The following is a 17,881-nucleotide window of genomic DNA, read 5'->3' on the forward strand; positions in this document are numbered from 1 at the left end:
CAGGGCAGAGACCAGTGAGGAACAACAAGGAAGGAGCTGGTAGGAGCAGTGCCTTGGAAGAGTAGGACCTGCAGGCAGCAGTGGGACCATCAGCAGAAGAGGCTCCCCACTAGGCTCCAGGATCCCCTACGAGAGGCTGCAACTACCAGGAGAGTCTCCCCAGCTCCAGGGAGGATCTGAGCAGCAACCTGAGAGGTTCCCAGCTCTGCTTCCAGCTCTTCCAATCAGAGGCCAGGCAGCTCGACGTGAGGCTGGGCTCTGGGAAGGCCAAGACCCCTAGCAGGCAGGAGCAGTGCCACCAGTGGTGGCTGTGTGGCAGCGTTCCTGTCTACCACATAGGAGATCTGGGTTTAAGTCTGAGTTGGGGTGAGTGAGATAACAAGAAGCAAATCTTCTTGCAGTGGAAAGGGGCCATTGTGTTTTCTCCCCCTCCAGGTACCAAGGCCCTATGTTTCCTTGGTATTTGACATTTTGCATTTTGTGCCCTTTGTATATTTCACCAACCCGTATTGCTTGTTCTGCTGTTAATGCTTTATATTTTGTTAACCCTGTTTTGTCAGTGATTGTAAGTGTCTAACCTTTGTTGAATCCTGCCCCCTTGGGGCACTGTAGTGTCCACTATACCCTCTGACTTATGCCTGTCATGTTCCCAGTATTAAAAGGTATATGGTTAAGTCCCCATTGGTGGTCTGGCTCTGCTGTATAGGGGGAGGAGAGTCCCTACACCTCCCACAGCGCTTGTGCACCTGCTTTGATCCCTTCAATTGGAGAGGGGGTACCTCTTGGAGTACCGCCTGGGGTTACATTAAAAAAAAAATTAGCCAGACTCCACAGAATCATGTGACTTGCCCCCTACTTCATGAGTTAGTTGAGGGGGGGGTTTATTCCCCCTGCCCTTCCTTCCCCATTTCTTGGTATGCATACTTTCAGGGTGAAAAAAACAGTCTTTAATATATGCCTTTCCCTGGCAGATTCAAAAGGAATATGAGAGATGGTAGCCTGTGAAAGCAGGGGAATAGACTGTTCCCACAACCTTTGAGTCCCCATTCTCCCTTTTAACATAATCTCTCCTTTTCTCTATGGTGTGTTTTCTACTGTCTGAACTAAACAGTGGTAGCCATTTTGATTGTGGGCACAGCTTCAGGCTTGCAGGGGAAAAAAAGGGGAGGTGGCAGCCACCTTCATTAATGACAGATCTCTTCCTGCATGCGCTTAAACTATGGTAGCTATCCTGACGATTCAACCCAATTAGTGTAATAGGAGATGGAAGCCATTTTGATTAAGAGAAAATTCACAAGATTGCAAACTATGAAACCTTTCTTCAGGAGGTGATTTAAAAACAAAATGAAGCAAACAAACTCCCAAACACCCCAGTTTGCATGAGTCATGACAAAAAACATACCAGTTGGTAACACTGTATATCCAATACCTTTTTCATGTGCAGAGATCTTGCTTCAAAGTACTAGCACCTTTGTGCAACCATCATACATCTTAAAAGCTGTACATCACCTAAACCAAACCATAAATTAAGCAACTCTTAACTATGGTACTGCATATGATGCTGCGCTGATCAAAGTTTAGCCCCATCAAAAGCATCTTGCATGAAACCTGATGCAAGTTACAACCCAATCTTTTTTGGTCTGGTATTTTATTTGAACTATGTAAAAACTTCAGTGCCTTATGTAACTTAGAATGAGTGTTAGTTGTTGCTGACAATTGTGACAGTTGGTTAGTTATGGATAACACAGCTTAAAAAGCACACAGAAGAGGAAAGAGACCAAGTGTGATGCCAGTGGTCAGCTGACACCATTGTCAGCACCTGGTGGTTCATACCTCAGTTTCCCCAGACTGACAAACAGACGTTCTCAGGAGTTTCAAAACAGCATTCTCTCTCTCCCTTGGGATCCCCTTTTTTTAAGTCACAAAGAAAACAAACATAAGCTTTTTCCTTGGCCCTTCCAGGCAGAAATATTCTTTTTCCAACCCCTTTTTAACCATGAGCTGCCTGTCTGTTAGACTCAGCAGAACAAAAATCCTTCCCAAAGCTGGGCCCTGCTGCCTGGCTAAAATCTTTCCCTGTCAAGTTCTCTACTCCTGCTTCCTGCAGCTGCAACCCTAACTCTTCCCCAGGACTTACCTAATGGTTGGCAAGCTATCTGGGTTTACCTAAATCCTGGGCCTCCTGCAAGAGATCCTTTCTGTTCCTTGTGGGTTTTCTTTTTGAGCAGACTGGAGCTACTAACTCTAAAAGTTTGCCAGACAAACCTAAAATTTTTGCTAGCTGTAGCTAGGCATACCTTCTAAAGCAGGGACAGGCAGTTATTTCAGGTAGAGTGCCGCTTACTTAGTTTTGGCAAGCCATTGAGGGCTGTATGACGGGCAGCCGGGGGCAGATAAATATTAATTTTCTAAATTTTTTAGGGGCCCCGCAGGCCAGATAGAACGGCCTGGTGGGCCACATCTGCCCCACTGGCGGCCTTTTGCCCATTCCCCTTCTAAAGCCATTGAAAACATCACCAGGCAATTTATCAAGCATGTTACACAGTAAATTGATACAGACTCCTTAATAAATACCTTTTGTCACCAAGAGCCCCAAGAAGTCACCAAGATTCAAAAACAAAATTGTTGTGTTGGTATCAGTGGAAGAAGCAGCCCATCTCCAAGGGATTGTCATATGACCTATAGTCACCTGACACAGGCAAAGACCAGAGTCTTGAAAGAGGCTGCTGGAGCATGAGGCTGTAGTTACACAAGGCTTGAACAAGCCTCAGTGAAAGAGTACTTGTATGCACCTTCTCTTGGACTAGCTAAGGTTCGGATATCAGATCCTTCTACTCTGTGTACTGGATGGCTTGAAATTATGTCAGCATCATGATAGAGTGTGGCAGTGTTTGGTTTGAAAACCTTGAACAATCTGAGATTTGGAAAACAAAGAGCTAGTAAAAGTCATTGACAACTTTTATAAAACTGCAGGAAGGTGAATTTCTGCTGTCTTGCTAGCACTCAGAAGGGGCTCTCTATCTACTCAAGTTCTACAACATTGTTGAATGATATCTTTAATTCACTTTGCCTACTGATAGAAACCTACTAGATTCAGCAACGTTTGCTTAAAATTGAATGTGTTTAACTAAAGTAGGAGCAAACTGACTAATGTGAAGAGCAGTGGAGACCCTGCAAGGAGAATTAGAATGGAGGGCAAAAGAAGCTATAGCAGATTTAAATGACAGATTTTTGCCCTTATTCCTTATGAAAAAGGAAAAACAAGCAATAGAATATGATCAATATGTGTGGAAATTGGAAGCCACCTGGGCCTAAAGATAAGCAGAAAAATGTCCAAAACACTGGAGATAAAGTGCTTTGCACATGAGTTGATATTAACCTGAGAGCTTGTAGAGGAAATAATTCACTGAAAAGGAAGTGGATAGCTTCTCTTGCTTAGGAGCTATTGTTTCTCTCTCTGGCACTACTGCTCAGATATCAAGGAAAGCAATAGTCATTAAGAGGAAAAATTAAGATTAATAATATGTTTAGTGTGCATGCAGTGGGAAAACATAAGATGATTTTTAAAAAATCATCCAAGGCCTGCCTTATTGTAAAAGAGAAAGAAGTTGAAAACCTGTTCAATAAGCTGTCTGATGGCTGCTTAAAAATGAAATTTTAACACACAGTGCCCTTGTTGGCATTAGAAATAAAGACACAGCTCCAATGGATGCAGAAAATGGGAAACTGTGATGAAGGAGACTTCTTCTACCCATGAAAGGACTTTGAATATATCCTGCAGTGGTGCATCTATGGGATATTATTTCTAAGTACAGCTTTGAGTGCCATTCCCTTTTACAGCTTCAAGTATTTGTTTTAAACATTATTCTTGGTTCTGCTGTTATCTTCAGTTACCACCCCCACACCACCCGCATGCCCTTTTACATGCTTTCAAAATACTCTTTTTAGTTTAGCCATAGACAAGCCATTTAAATGTCTTTCTTTGATTTTTATTTAAACCATTACAATAAACTTGTTATATGTACAGCTTTCCCCCCTGTGATTAAGTATGTTATTTGTATACAGTAGTTCTCTATATTTCCATGTTAGAGAGAAAGAAAAGTGAAAAATAACTGATACTTTTTTTTATTAGGAAAAGGAAAAAGAAAACCTCAAGAAGGAAAAAGTCCTTAGGATAAAATTAATTTCTGTTCTTCCTTACTCCTTTCTATTCTCTATGTTGGCCTCCTGCAAAGAGTGAGTTTTATCCATGAAAACAGAAGCTGGATTGATCCCCTGCTGAATTTCATAAGCAGTCAGGGAAGTTCTGAATTGGGGAAAAGTGGCATTGGTTTACCCCTCACTGCAGACTGTGGCATGAGTTGAGAGGTGCCAAGTACCCACAGCTCTGAGCGAATAGGATAGCATTTGTATAATTATATGAAACTGGTTTACTTAATGGTGAACGTCATGAATTTTCAGGTGTTCAGAATCACCCTGTGTGTTGTTTTATTTGGCCAATAAAACAACTGACCCTCTTTACTGCCATTGTCTTTATAATTGTTGGGCAAATTAAGTTTGGTGAAAGGGAATATAAGTCCATTAATTTGATTTGGGCCCATAATAACTTTGCAGCTGAACTGTTCTTTTTCACAAGATATTTTGGATAGGATATTTTTTTCACTCCAGAGAAGAATAAAAGTTCATCTGGAAAAATGTAATTAAAAACTTAATAAAACTATAATAGTTATGGGGTTTTAGTTCCATAATTTTGAAATATGACACTCACCTACTTATCAGCATGCTATATAATTAGCTACTATGGGACATCAGTCTTATTCTTCTTGTTACTAGAAGGGTCTCCATGAACCAGGAACAGTGAGAATGTATGAAATAGCCAAAGTGGCTACATCAGCACTAAAAACTCGCATCTGTATACAAACCTCTCCACTGAAGACAGTTGGTTTATGTTGGTGACGCTCATGGGTTTAGGCCCGCAGTCCAGATGTATGCTGTGGGTCTGGTCTGCAGATCAGATCAGGCCCGACGCTACACCCATCCCACCTGGTTGGGATGGGGCTTCAGGAGCCCTATGCTGCTGCTGCTGCCCAGACCCTGCATGTCAGGGTTAGACCTGATGACACCTTGAACACCCAATCTAGCACTCAGGTCCACGGCCTGCAGGGCTCCCCACAAATGCATGGAGGGCACTGTCAGCTGTCTGACCTGGTGCCAGGGGCCAGGTCTGGGGGTTTATACTAGTGTGACACCCGCATCTATAGGGCCCCAAGCAAATGTTTTTATTCTTGACTGATAGTGGCATACTAGATGTGTGACACCTCTGCCTTCTGAGCAGAACTGAGTCCAGAAAGCAGTTACTGAGATGGTGTCTTCTAGTAAGATGTAAAGTTCTTGTTCTAGACACTGTCATTTAAACACTATTTTGTAAGTGTTGGGGTTTCAACCTAAGGGCACTGTCCATGGACAGCTCAGACTGTTTCATTTGCCATCATTACCATCATCTTTTGCTTAAAAGCTTTGCTTCTGAACACTAAAACTGCTAAATTGTGGAGCTAGTAAAATGTCTACCATAAATCCCACGGGATAGAGCAGTCCCCCATGAGACCTGAAGCTCTTGAAACTTTAAAGAGTCAGGAAATTACTTCGGGGTATAAATGCTAAATTTTCCAGACTATAAATAATGTTAAATTCTCATCTGTTCAGAGACCAACTTCAGTGAAAGGAATGGCAGAGGAATTCCTTTCTAGAACTTTATCATCACCCCAGTGAAACTACAAGATCTCTACGCTTAAGTATAGAACCCAGGGCAGGCCCCTTCTGTACAGTTACCAGATAAGTGAACACACCCACTAGTTCCTAGGTACTTCTAAGGGCAGATGAGTCTAGACACAGTTTACTTGACAGAGGTATAATGTCTGAATAATGTGCCCTGGCAGAGCTCTCCCATCCTTCCCCATAAGGTAGCAGATCACCAGCAGGCAGCAGAAGTAGCCAATATGTAGCATGAAGTGCAAGGCACTCTGGGAACTGTAGTTTTCTCATGGCAGTGGAGTTCAGTGTTGTTGTGGGGGAGGAGCGGGGAACTTTTCACCCAATTTTTTTGGCACCAAAGCCAATTCTCCTTATATGCTCAGCACCCCCCATCCTTTGCCAGCAGTGAACTCCACTGCCACACTACCAAAGCACAAGTTCCAGAATGCCTTGCACACTGACCCACACTGTCTGTGCCATTGGAAAGTATAATCCCAGGGAAGAATGGAAAAGTGCCCCCCCTTTTGTCACCCCTTCACTTAGGCAGTGCCTGGTGTATAAACTGTGCTTGCCCATCTCATGTTATGCTTCTGTTAGGGCCCCTCTACATGTGCAGGTAAAGGTGGAATGGGATCTAATGTGTGATCCACACAATTGTGCCTCCTGCCATGCCACACATGCATGGCAGGAGACATGTTTGTGGGATGGTGCATTACATCTCATTGCATCTTACTGTTGGTACAAAGGGAGCCTGGGATCATGACACACCCCAGTCTTGGCTGTAGCCAATGCCCAATGTCTTTGAGGGAGTCTTAAAAACACCCAGACGTGTAGCAGAGAGGGGGCAAGCAGCAAAGCCCAGAAGCACGGGGAATACCCATAGTAGAACGCAGGCACAGCTACACCTAGATCGACCCCCAACCAATGGTTATCCAAACTCTTCTTGAGCACCTCTGGTGATGGAGAGTCCACTACTTCCCTAGGCAGTCTATTCCACTGCCTCACAATTCTGACAGTGAAGAAATTTTTCTGGCTATCCAATCTAAACTTACTTTGCTGCAACATCAAGCCATTGTTCTGTGTCCTCCATTCTGTAGCAAGAGAGAAAAGATGCTTTTCTTCTTTGTTATGGCAGCCCTTCAATTAATAGGAAACACTTCTATGCTCAGGTCCTTAGTCCCACTACTTTGGGCCAAGAAACTGGGGTCTGAGACTTCCCAAGCTTCCCTGTCCACTTACACATATGTCCCTCGAGGTCCATGTAGGCTGTGGGCTCCCACTTTAATGCCTTTGGGAACACCATGGCATGAAACAGAAGTTTAGGCAAGGAACATTTTAATCACGGTCGCTTTGAATAGGATTGGCACTTCCACGCTGGTGATAGATCCAAAGAAAAACTGTACCTCTATCATGTAACTATCCATAATAGGAGCAGTGGGGCTGGACTTCTGGAGTGTTTTTTAAAGCCAATGGTGGGAATCTTTGGTAGTTCTGGTGGAGCTGCATATGATGAGGGAAGGAACTTACCATTTCCCAACTAAGGAAAAGACACCACTGTCTGGTGCTATCTGTTTTGTCATACAAGTGATTTTCAGTTAAAACATACTTATTTCAGAATTTCAAGGTACAAATCATAGCATTCTGCAATATGTATCCCATGAAAACATCAGAAAATAGAACAAAATGAAACGAAGGGCCTCAACATATAGAACTTCCACAGTGTGAAACTGGTGTTGTGGAGGCCCAGCCCAAAATGGAATCCAAGAACATGTAGCAAAACCCCCAGTTTTTCTTTTTTTTTAAATGCATTCCCTCCCCTTCCCCAACCATTTCTGGCTTTCTCTCTGCCCCTTATAAGTGATTTCAAGTAGTACTAGGTAAGCTAAGTTCTTGTAATAAGCTAAGTTTTTGTAATAAACCCCTTTTTATATATTGTAAATAATGTTCTGTTATGTTTGTATTGATTTTTACTGTTTTATATTGTATTATATTGTATTCCTATCATTTGTGCATTGATTTTTTTGTTGTTGTTTCATATTAATATTGTATGGTTTAGGCCTGTGTGTGTAAAGTGATGTGAAGCATCCATTCTCATCTTGTTCCCATCTTGTCCCCATGCCCTGTTGTGTAAGTATGTTGCAGTTCTGTAACCTCTCCCATGTAAATTGGTTTTCCTTGAATGCCTGAAACAAAAGAGTGAATGGATGAGGGAAATACAATGATAAGAGGACCCCCTACTAAATCACCCCACCATCAAAACCAATACCTGGACCAACTACCCAGCCATTAGAACCAGCCTCAGCATTCAAGAAACAAAAAATGAGGTAACCCACCATTGTGCCAAGGCTGCACATGCTCAGTAAGAACATCTGGAACCCTCTGGAACAGGGCTGACATTGCCTGGGCATGCCCTCTGACAGGAGATCATAGGTATACTGTCCCATAAAAGGGATAGTGAAGACTGACTCCTTGGGACGCCCTCTCCAACTGGACCAGCACTGTGCCACACCACCTATCCACCCAGAGGCCCTGCTGGCGACCTCCTCTGGATGACACCTTGTTGGACAAAGACCTGTTTCCAGCCTGGATAAGTAGCTATCACCCCTACCCTCTCTTCAACCAAGGACTTGGTCTCTCTCTCTCTTCCCTACATGGGCTCCAACCCTTCTACTGAGTCTCTTTCTCCTGCTACCATTGCGTGAGTGTGTGTGGGAACCAAGCTGTACAGTACAGTGTTCATTTAATAAAGCTGTTTTTTGGACCCCAGAGTTGGGTTTTGCTTTACTACGGTTCTGGCCCTGCTTCACTCTCTGCTCCTCACCTGTCTAACTTCTGTCTCATTTCTCTCTTTCCTGCTTCTGGCTCACTGCCACCTCCAACACCTATCCTATGCTCCTGTGGCTCCAGCCATCCTGAGCTCCTCTCTGCCTGCAAACTGCTATTTCTTTGCCATTGTCTCATCCCCACTGCCTTTTCCCTTAATCTCCCAGCTTTCTGCCTCTGTCTCCTGGCTGTTTCCTCCTTGCCACCAGGCTTTTTTCCCCTTGCTTCCACCCCGGCACCAGATGACCCTGAGTAACCCCAGGGCCACTTGACCTTAAGTAACCCTAAGCCTCAGTTCCTCAGCCAGCTTCTCTCTAGTCTACTGGTTCTAGCAACTTTCACTCCTTACACTTTCTCTCTCATCTTAACCTTCCCCCAGGTATCCCAAGTACCCCAAACACACACATACATATCATACCATCCAAGTTAGGAACTCACCTGTGTTTAAGTGTAGGTAGGTGGTCTGTGTGTGAACTGGTGGGATATATATATATATATATTTCACCAGTTCATACACAAATAAATCATATATGTAATATTTATATATATAATAATATATAGAAATATGTCATGGTGTGTGTGATATACAAATTAGTGATCTGTGTATGTATATTGGGTGTGTGGGTGTTGAAAATTGATTTTTATCTAACTTTTGATGTGTATAGTGTATAGGTGCTTGAATTGGTGATAGGTGTGCATGTGCCTAGGCTGGTAATTTGGGATGTGTATGTGCCTGAGTTGGTAGTGTGTGTGTGTGTGCACGCCTGGTGGGGGTGTATGCACCTAGTGTGTGCGCGTGTCTAATTGATGTTTGTGTGTGTGTATGTGCAATTGTAAACCACGCCCTCCTGTCTAACAGCGTGATATTGAGATCCTGAGCACTGGCCTGATCCCACAGGGCAGCAAACAAACTGAAATATCTGCTGCTTAAGTATCAAAGTCTCTCCCCCCCACCTTCCTTAATTTCATTCACTAAAAAATTCATTTTATTGCAATAATTCTGTGCCTCATAACGGTTTGGACCTTCCATGGTTATTTTTCACATGCATCAAGTGATCTTGATTAGTGTAGAGGTGGCATTCTTGATTATAAATGTGCTGATAGTAATGCCTTTTACTTTAGCCCCCCGGCTGTGTCCACACAAGCATGTGTGTTTTTTTTCCCTGGAGACAACTAGCAGCAGAACACCTTGTGCCACTGCTCCTTGTCCCCAGGGAACACTTGTGCCATGTGCTTTCTGGCATGCAGCAGGTTACCCTGGGTGGGGTAGGGGTGGCTGGGGCCAGCACTAAGTTAGCCCCAGCAGCCTTACCCGAGGTCCTAGGGGCCACCTGAGGCTGCAGCAGTGGTGATCCTGCTGCTCAGAACCTGGCCGGCACTTGGAGCATAGCTTTGGCTGGCCAGGCTCTGGTTTTGGGTGGCATGTGCTGTCCCCACATACACAGTCTGCTTTGTTTTCCTCAGGGTTTTTTTTGACCCTGGGATCTCCTGGGGTCAAAAAACCCTCCATACTGTTACCTTGTAGCATAGAGAACAGCTATGGCACCGAATGCTGCACAGCCATGCTTGTCTGAACACCGCCCCTGTGCCTTTTCTTCTAAACTCCCGCATATTTGAGATTATGATGCTTGACTTGCAATTGATTGAAAATTATTTCTATTTACCACCATTTAGGGGTCAGATACTCACAATTCAACCACCACCTAGTTGTGACACCAAAATGGGCTGTTTTTATGGTTCATCATAATATTCTTGTCACCTTTGTTCCAATGTGTGGCAGGGTACTAAGGTGTGCCAGCTCCTCTAAGAGCAGAATCTGCCTAGAGAGGGCCCTAGGAGCCAGGCAGAACCCCCACAGGTGCAGGTTGCCATGGCAGCAGGCTAATGAGGGAATTAGCCTGCACCTGCACCCAGTCAGCTGACTGGAAGTAGGCAGGGGCTGGAGGCGGGCAGTTCTCTGGCAGTAGCCAGAGGGGAAGGAATTCATGCATAAAAGCTCCACAGAGATGCTTGGCTGCCTCTCTGGCTGCTGGTGAGACTTAATGGGCTCTAGGAGCTCCTAAAGTGCCTGGGGATAGGAGGCACACATTGCTGAGGGAGAAACTGGCCCTCTTAAAGGTGCAGAGTGTGGCCTCCAGTGTCACTGGTATTATTATTGTTAGGTTATAGCCCAGGGGCTCATATTTTTGTTGTTGTTTAATCTGATGGACTGAGCTGAGGTTATTGGGGAAGAGGAGGCCTCATTGGGGCACACCACCATGTAGAGCCCTAGCGCCAGGGGGTGAGGAGACCCCAGTGCCAGAGGGTGCAGTTATTGAGGCTTAGGGTCCCGTGACAACAAGAGGCTGAACCAAACTGAGGCCTCATCACTAGAGAAAACATCTAAATATCATCTGTGAGGGATGGGGCGTGGTAAAGGGGTGGTTTTTGAGCTGCACATCTAGCCCACAAGGCTTGGAGTGTCTTGTGGGGCACCTGCTTAGAATGGGACCCAAAAAGGGGTCTAAAAACCCTCAGGGTTTAGTGGGGTCCATCAGGACTGTGCATAGCAACTTGAGGGTAGCCTCCCTATCTACTACCTTAACCAACAAAGTGTGGCAGGAGAGACTAGAAGGTGCCCACAGGGCAAAGCTGGCACTGTCACAGGGCCCTAGGGGCATCACAGCCATCTCTAGGGACCCCACCCTGTGACACAATGGATTAGCCAAAATTTAGACTCTTGCAGAAGAAAATGAAGTCAGGTTTCTCCGAGTTCCTTTTATGTACAAGTTCTGCTGTCCTTAGTACAGGAGACATTACTTCATTTATCTATTTATATTTCTTCAGTTAAGTGCTTTCTTAAATGCAATTAATGACATCCTACAACTATGCCAAATGAAGGTTAGCTAACTACCCTTCAATCTCACACGCAACACCCTAACCTGCAAGATTTAATCTCACCCACAGTAGCATAGTTGTCACTGTTTTCTTGCAAAGCTTGATCAACATTGATATGATTTTAAATATAATCTAAAATTAGTTTTAAATCTGATGTTCTAGGCTTTAGAACTATCACCCTTTTGAGATTAATAGATGCAATTAACACCTGTCAGCTGATATTAATTTTTTAGCTTATATTTGGGAAGGATATTTTTTGGAAACACGAGTTAGAGACCAGGAGAGGGTCTTGTATCACATTCAGGAGTAAGTAAGTGATATTAAAAATAAATATCACTTTCAGGAAAAAATACATTCCACAATTTTTAGAAACTGGTGAACAAGGCATTTTCTTTCTTTCTTTCTTTCTTTCTTTTTTACTATGTATTATTTATTATGTGGTATGGCATGTTGATTGCAGTCATAGGTCACTAGCAGGCCTAAATGGATGATAAAAGAACTGTTCTACCCTTGAGGAGCTTATGGTGTAAAGATGCGTATTATTACTAGGGCCCTACTGAATTCACGGCAGAAGTGGACTGCACTGTGGCTCCTTTAATTGTGCAGTTTTTAAACATAGCATCATTTATGTGTCTCCACCAGTCAGCAGCAGGGCCGCTAGGGCCCCTTGGCCAATTAGCTACAATAGGCATATTTAAAACCACAGTTTTTGCCTCCCTGCCAATCAGGAGTAAGCTGCAAATGGGGCCCCATCCACCAATCAGCGGTGGGGGGAGGGTACATGGGGGGAAGCTGCAAGATTAAAGGAGTCACAGCATACCCACTTCTGCCATTAAATCAGTAGGGCCCTACATACTACAGTGGGTCCCTCTTTGATTTTTATCTACTACATAATCTAATTTGGCATTCTGCTATTATGCAGATATACCTTGTAGTTTGCTCTTATCTTATGGGCCTTTCTGATTGCTTTGACATGAAGGAGAAGTACAAAAGTGGTACAAAAAATGTAAACTAACTTACACATGGTGGGGGAGGGGCACAGCAGTAGAGGGAATCACTGGGTCCTGTGCAGCTCAGTGCTTTCTTTCTAAATGTTTTTTTTCAGTCGTGCCTGCTTGCACAAGCTAATGCTGGGTCGCACAGCCCCTGAGCTGAGCAGGGCCCGGTGCTTCCCCCCACGGTGGCAGTGCCCCCTGGGACTTTCTGGGCTGGGTGCCAGTGAGTGGATGCTGCTTGGTGGGTGCTGCCACCACAGAAGCACTGGGATCCCCCGTCTCCCTGCCACCACTTGGCCCACTGGCAGTTGGCCTCCCTCCCACAGTGGGAGAGGCAGGTAAGCTCTAGCACCCTGTGCACCATCCCCACCACCTTCCCACCACCTGGTACCACCCAGGAATGGTTGGCTTGCCTCTGGGGCAGAGCAGCAAGGTGGCAGGAGGGTGGCTGGGTGTGCTGGAGGTGGAAGAAGGCAGCAGGGACAGTGCACAGGGAGTTGGAAGCCCTCCAAGCCCAAGCTTTCCCAAGCATGTCAGATTTCAGTGCCCCATGCACTGTTGCATTTTGTTATGTAGCAAACTAAAACACCTCAAATGGGTTTTACCTTGCTATGTAACAAAGTCATTTAAAGCAGAATATGCCTCCAAGTGAGTAAAAAGCACCCCCACTAAAGCAGTAGAAAAGGGCAATTAAGCTTCTTTTAAGGCCAATTTTGTTGCACATACAAAGGCCCCAGGAGCTGCTTGTTCCTGGGGCAGGCTCTACCACAGGACCCTGGTGGAGCTATGTCCCCCTGCCCCGGCAGCAGGGAGCTCCAGGCCCCCCACTCTGAGACCACAGTTGGGGATCAGGGGCCAGGAGATCCTTATCTCCCAGCCCCTGCCTCACTATCACAATCGGGGAACGGGGGACTGGGAGACCTCATCTCCCAGCCTGAGCCCTGCAACCATGGAGCTCAGGCTGGGAGATGAGGATCTCCCAGTGCAAAGCTGGTGCTAGGAAGCCTGTTCCTCACCCAGCTGAGTGATCATAGAGCTGGGGAGCCTGCCCCGCTCAGCTTTGAGATCATGGAGCTGGGCAGGGAACAGGCTCTGCAGCCTTCACCCCATGACTAGTGCAGGGGCTGGGAACTGTCCCAGTCAGGATGACTGAGGCACTGTGCATGGAAAGAGCTGCAGCTAGATGCTAGCTGCCCCACTGGTGAATGGGGCAGGGGGCTGGGACCTGCTTCTCCCCTGCAGGTAGCATGCAGGGGAAACCTAGAGCTCCACCTGGTAGTGGAAGGGGCCCATTGCAGGGCCCCAGGAAGTGTGAGCAGTTTGCTTCCATTAGCACCACATCTGCTCCAGCTTCCCTCTCAAGTAAACTGATTCCGGATCAAATGCATGTGTAGACATGCCCAGTGTTATTTGTATGGATATATTTTTCGATGCAAATACCTAACTTCAAATGCATTGGCTCTTACTCCTACTTTTGTTTCAGCCTTAGGAATCTTTTCTTATTCATAAAGATACTGTTCTGATCCCAAGACACTTATCTTTTCTTTTCTGCAGGACCCATGCTGCTATATGGTTTTTCTCTCAGTTGTTCCTTCTCTTTCCTATTGCTGTCCTTATCTAGGGAATTCTCCTTTGCCAAGTCGGACTACAAAGCTTCTAGCATGCCATGCATATCTCACATACTGTCCTGAGAGTCAGCTGCAGAGTCACCATTTCTGTCTGTTGTCCAGTCAATGAAAATAGATTTGATTTTTCACTCCTCTAAATGTGAATGCAATAACTCTTGAGCTCTGGTTGGCTCCATTTGCTTGTTCTTCTCTAATGGAAAAAGAAACTAGAGGGATAGGGCATTGGCATGGCTAAACAGTTTATTAAGGTTATTAGCCAGTTAAACTAGTTTTGCATTCACTCATAACTTTCAGCGGAAGACTACTGCCATCCTTAAAGATAAAGCCAAATGCCACAATCCTTTGTTTGGCAAGAGCAGGCAGGAGGCTGGCTAGAGGCATTCCAGAATAATAGTCTCAGGTCTTTGATAAAAGTGTCCATGCAGTATTGGATGGCATTTCTTATAACTTCCTATATGCCTTCCTATATACTTTAGCTCCTCAAAGTGAGAAAGCTACAGTCAATGGCTCTGAGAATCTGGAAATGTGGAGGGCAGGCAACATTTTTTTCTTTAGCTGCTGCTGAGGAGAAAATTAGCAGTTATTTGCAGACTGCTTTGTTACTGAAGCATCATTTTATACCTGTTTTTTGGAAATTGCATTTCTAACTTAATGGTATATGGTCAATTGCTTGTCTGTGAAATGAAAACTGATCTACTCTGTTGTGTCTGGATGTGAAGACATTCATGTTTAATTAACTGTTGCTATTGTATTTATATAAGGGGTATGCCAAGTATGGACTGAAGGGGGTGGAGGAAGAGAGAATCAAGGCACTTGGGCTGCAAAGAGATTAGTAGCCTAGTTATGCAAGCTCAGTTGCTTAATTTAAAGGCATGCTGAATCCAACAGTTGTTTTATATCTGTTACTGGTGTATAGCTCATAATAATACTGGTGTTGAGGATGAATGAATGTGGAATTTGTTCATTGCCTCCCTCTCTGCTTTTTATAGGAATCCTCTGTCTTCCCCTTTGACATCATGTTCTGCTTGGCAATGGACCTGCTAGTGAAAACTGTGATTTAGCTCTTGGGGTGTATCTTCCTTACTGTATTGTTCTCATGAGTGCAGCAGAATCTACAGGAAGCATACAACAAACAGCCCCACGAGAAGAATGATAATTTGTACTAGTAAAACAAAAAGACTATGCAATCCATGCTGTATTCTTAAATTGCACAGGTCCACTTTATCCAGCAAAGCAGCTAGTGAGGCTCATCAAAACTACACTGGGCAGTGCGATGGTGAGAGGTAATTAGAAGTGTCAGTCTGGATTGTGTTAAATATGGTTTAAACAGAGATTACAGATTCTTATCCTAGATTAATTTTTGTGACCCCTTTGTTCCAATGGTTTCTTTGCTTGTATGCCTCAACTACCACTATTCCTATCCTCTTCTCTTCCTCCTCCTCCTCTCTTCTCCCTTTCCACTGTTTGTATTCAAATTGATCAGTCCCATGAGTAGTTTAGGACCATGAAAAGAGGAGTAAAGGTGGTGTAACACACCATCCCATATAACATAATATATATTTCTCCAGTTCAAGAGAGGCGAGAAGATTTACTAATATGCTAGGGGCTATGTTATTCAGTTTAAGATCAAAGCAAAAACAAATACAACTTTATTGGAATGTGTACTGATTTGCTAGATTATATGCTAAATTTAAAATGCACAAAAAGCTAGGCAAAATAATCTAAAACTATTGCTCTATTACTTCTGTAGTCATTAGAGTTAAATGTACATCTTTTATTCAGATTCATAACATCTTAGCTTTTTAAAGCATCTTGACAGTGCTCCCAACACTTCACTGTCAGTCATTGCTACACCTGAGTTAATGTTCACGAGTTAATATTATCACACCTGAATTAGCTCTAGATAGAACTAAAAACAATCTGAAGGGCTGAAATAAGAGAGACATTACCAGGAATGGCTAACAGACATAAACATTGTAGAAGAAAGGATAGCTCGATTAATGGAACATTAGGAGCATTAAAAAGGAAGGAGGGTCTTTAACATCTGAGACTAGCAGGTTTTAGGTAGATTATGATGAGCCTTAAGGTATATTGACTCCCCTAGCACTACATGAATAGAAATCCTGTTGTTGCTCTCAGGCAGTTGGATTTTAACTTTGGTTCAGCAGGAATCAAAGCAGAGGTGGTAGCAGGGGAGTAGTGCAACTGCATCACTCATTCCGTGTGCTTCCATCTCTGCTCACTCCACTTTAAACACTCCTTTAGGTTTTCTTTTCACAGCAACTGATGAATTGAGCTTGAGTTGAAGAAAGTGTATTGTCTTTATATATCACATTTAGTTAGCCTGTAAAGTGTGTATCTACCCTGTCTTCAGCCAGATGGTACCAACAGGGAAAGAGGCAAGTGTAGATGCAGCTGTACACAAGCAGGCCTAGCTGGAACAGCAATAGTGAGAGAGATGCAGGAGTTGGTATGTGGGGATTCTGGTGGGAGGCCAAGGAATCTGTATGTGAAAGAGTGTGTTCTGGCATCTTAGGTTCTGGTCTTATTGCAAGATCTCCGCCTTTGGTATTAACATGAACCAGGTCTGGGGATGTTCAGATCCAAAGCTTTGATTTGGGCCGGTCTCTAGTGAAACCATTTGAGTGAACATTTTAGTTAGGTTTTGCTCTATATATTTCTATATTTGGAATTCCCTTTTCCTTTTGAATTTTTTTTTGGAAGGGGGTGGGGAAGGAAGAAATGATGCATCAAAATGGGTATGTTGTTTTTTGGTTTTTTTTCTTGAGGAAAGATGGGCATATGATAAAGACATTGAACCTAGGAGAGCTAAATTCAATTTCAGTCTTTGTTGCAGATTTCATAGACTCTGGACAAGATGTACTCTCTCTTTGGGTGTGAGGATAAATTTAGGGCATTGTGAGGATAACGTAATTGATATTTATGATATAGTAATAATATTCAGTAGCTACAGTAATGAGAACCATGGAAGTACCTAGAGAAATGGCTACCACCTCCTGGTTAGGCTAGTCTAAAGAAGGTGAGGTTACTGACTGAGGGTACAATATAGCTCTTCCTTTAATGCTAATACACCCTTTTGATGTGGTGCAATTAGTACTTGCATAGAAGTCCATCCATACTGGTAGTCATAAAAATGTTGCATGTTCACAGAAAATACATGCCCCAATCATGCTGGTCCTTATGGTAACTCCATGACATGGCACCTGCCTGGTATCAAGTCAAACTATTACTTAAATTTTATTATGAACTAAATCTCTTAAGCTGAGCAGTTGCTCTGAGGTAAGCAGCGTAGGAGTAGGAGTGCCTTGAAAATGCTTTTCTCTGTGATAGTGAGTTAGGGTGGCTGATTGGTGATAAGAGTGTGGCATACTGCATCAGGGTTATAAATGATAGCCATGATGGTCTAAGGACATAGCAGACAAAGTTCTTTGGGTAAATTGGATATCTTTTATTAGATCAACTAAAATAGTCGGAAAAATTCTTCTTTGCAATCTTTCAACTACAAACACCCTTCATCAGGCTGAGGAAGTGTCTGCAGTTGGTCTGTGCTCTTCCTGGATGGAAAAGAATCGAAGCCAGAGGCCAGTATGCATATGAGAAAGCCAGTCAGTGAAAATGTAAATTGGGGAAGTCAATGGGTGAGAGACAGGTGGGTGGGTGGGGAAAGGGGAAAGTAGACCTGGTGGTGAGACTATAGCTGGTAAATAGTAGCGAGGTTACCTGGGGTATCAGATGTTAGACAGGTTATAATGTGTCATAAATTCAATGTCTATATTTAGTCCATGA

Source organism: Gavialis gangeticus, unplaced genomic scaffold (assembly GCF_001723915.1).
Source record: "Gavialis gangeticus isolate Ggan-Ray unplaced genomic scaffold, GavGan_comp1, whole genome shotgun sequence".
In the NCBI taxonomy this organism is placed as follows: Eukaryota; Metazoa; Chordata; order Crocodylia; family Gavialidae; genus Gavialis; species Gavialis gangeticus.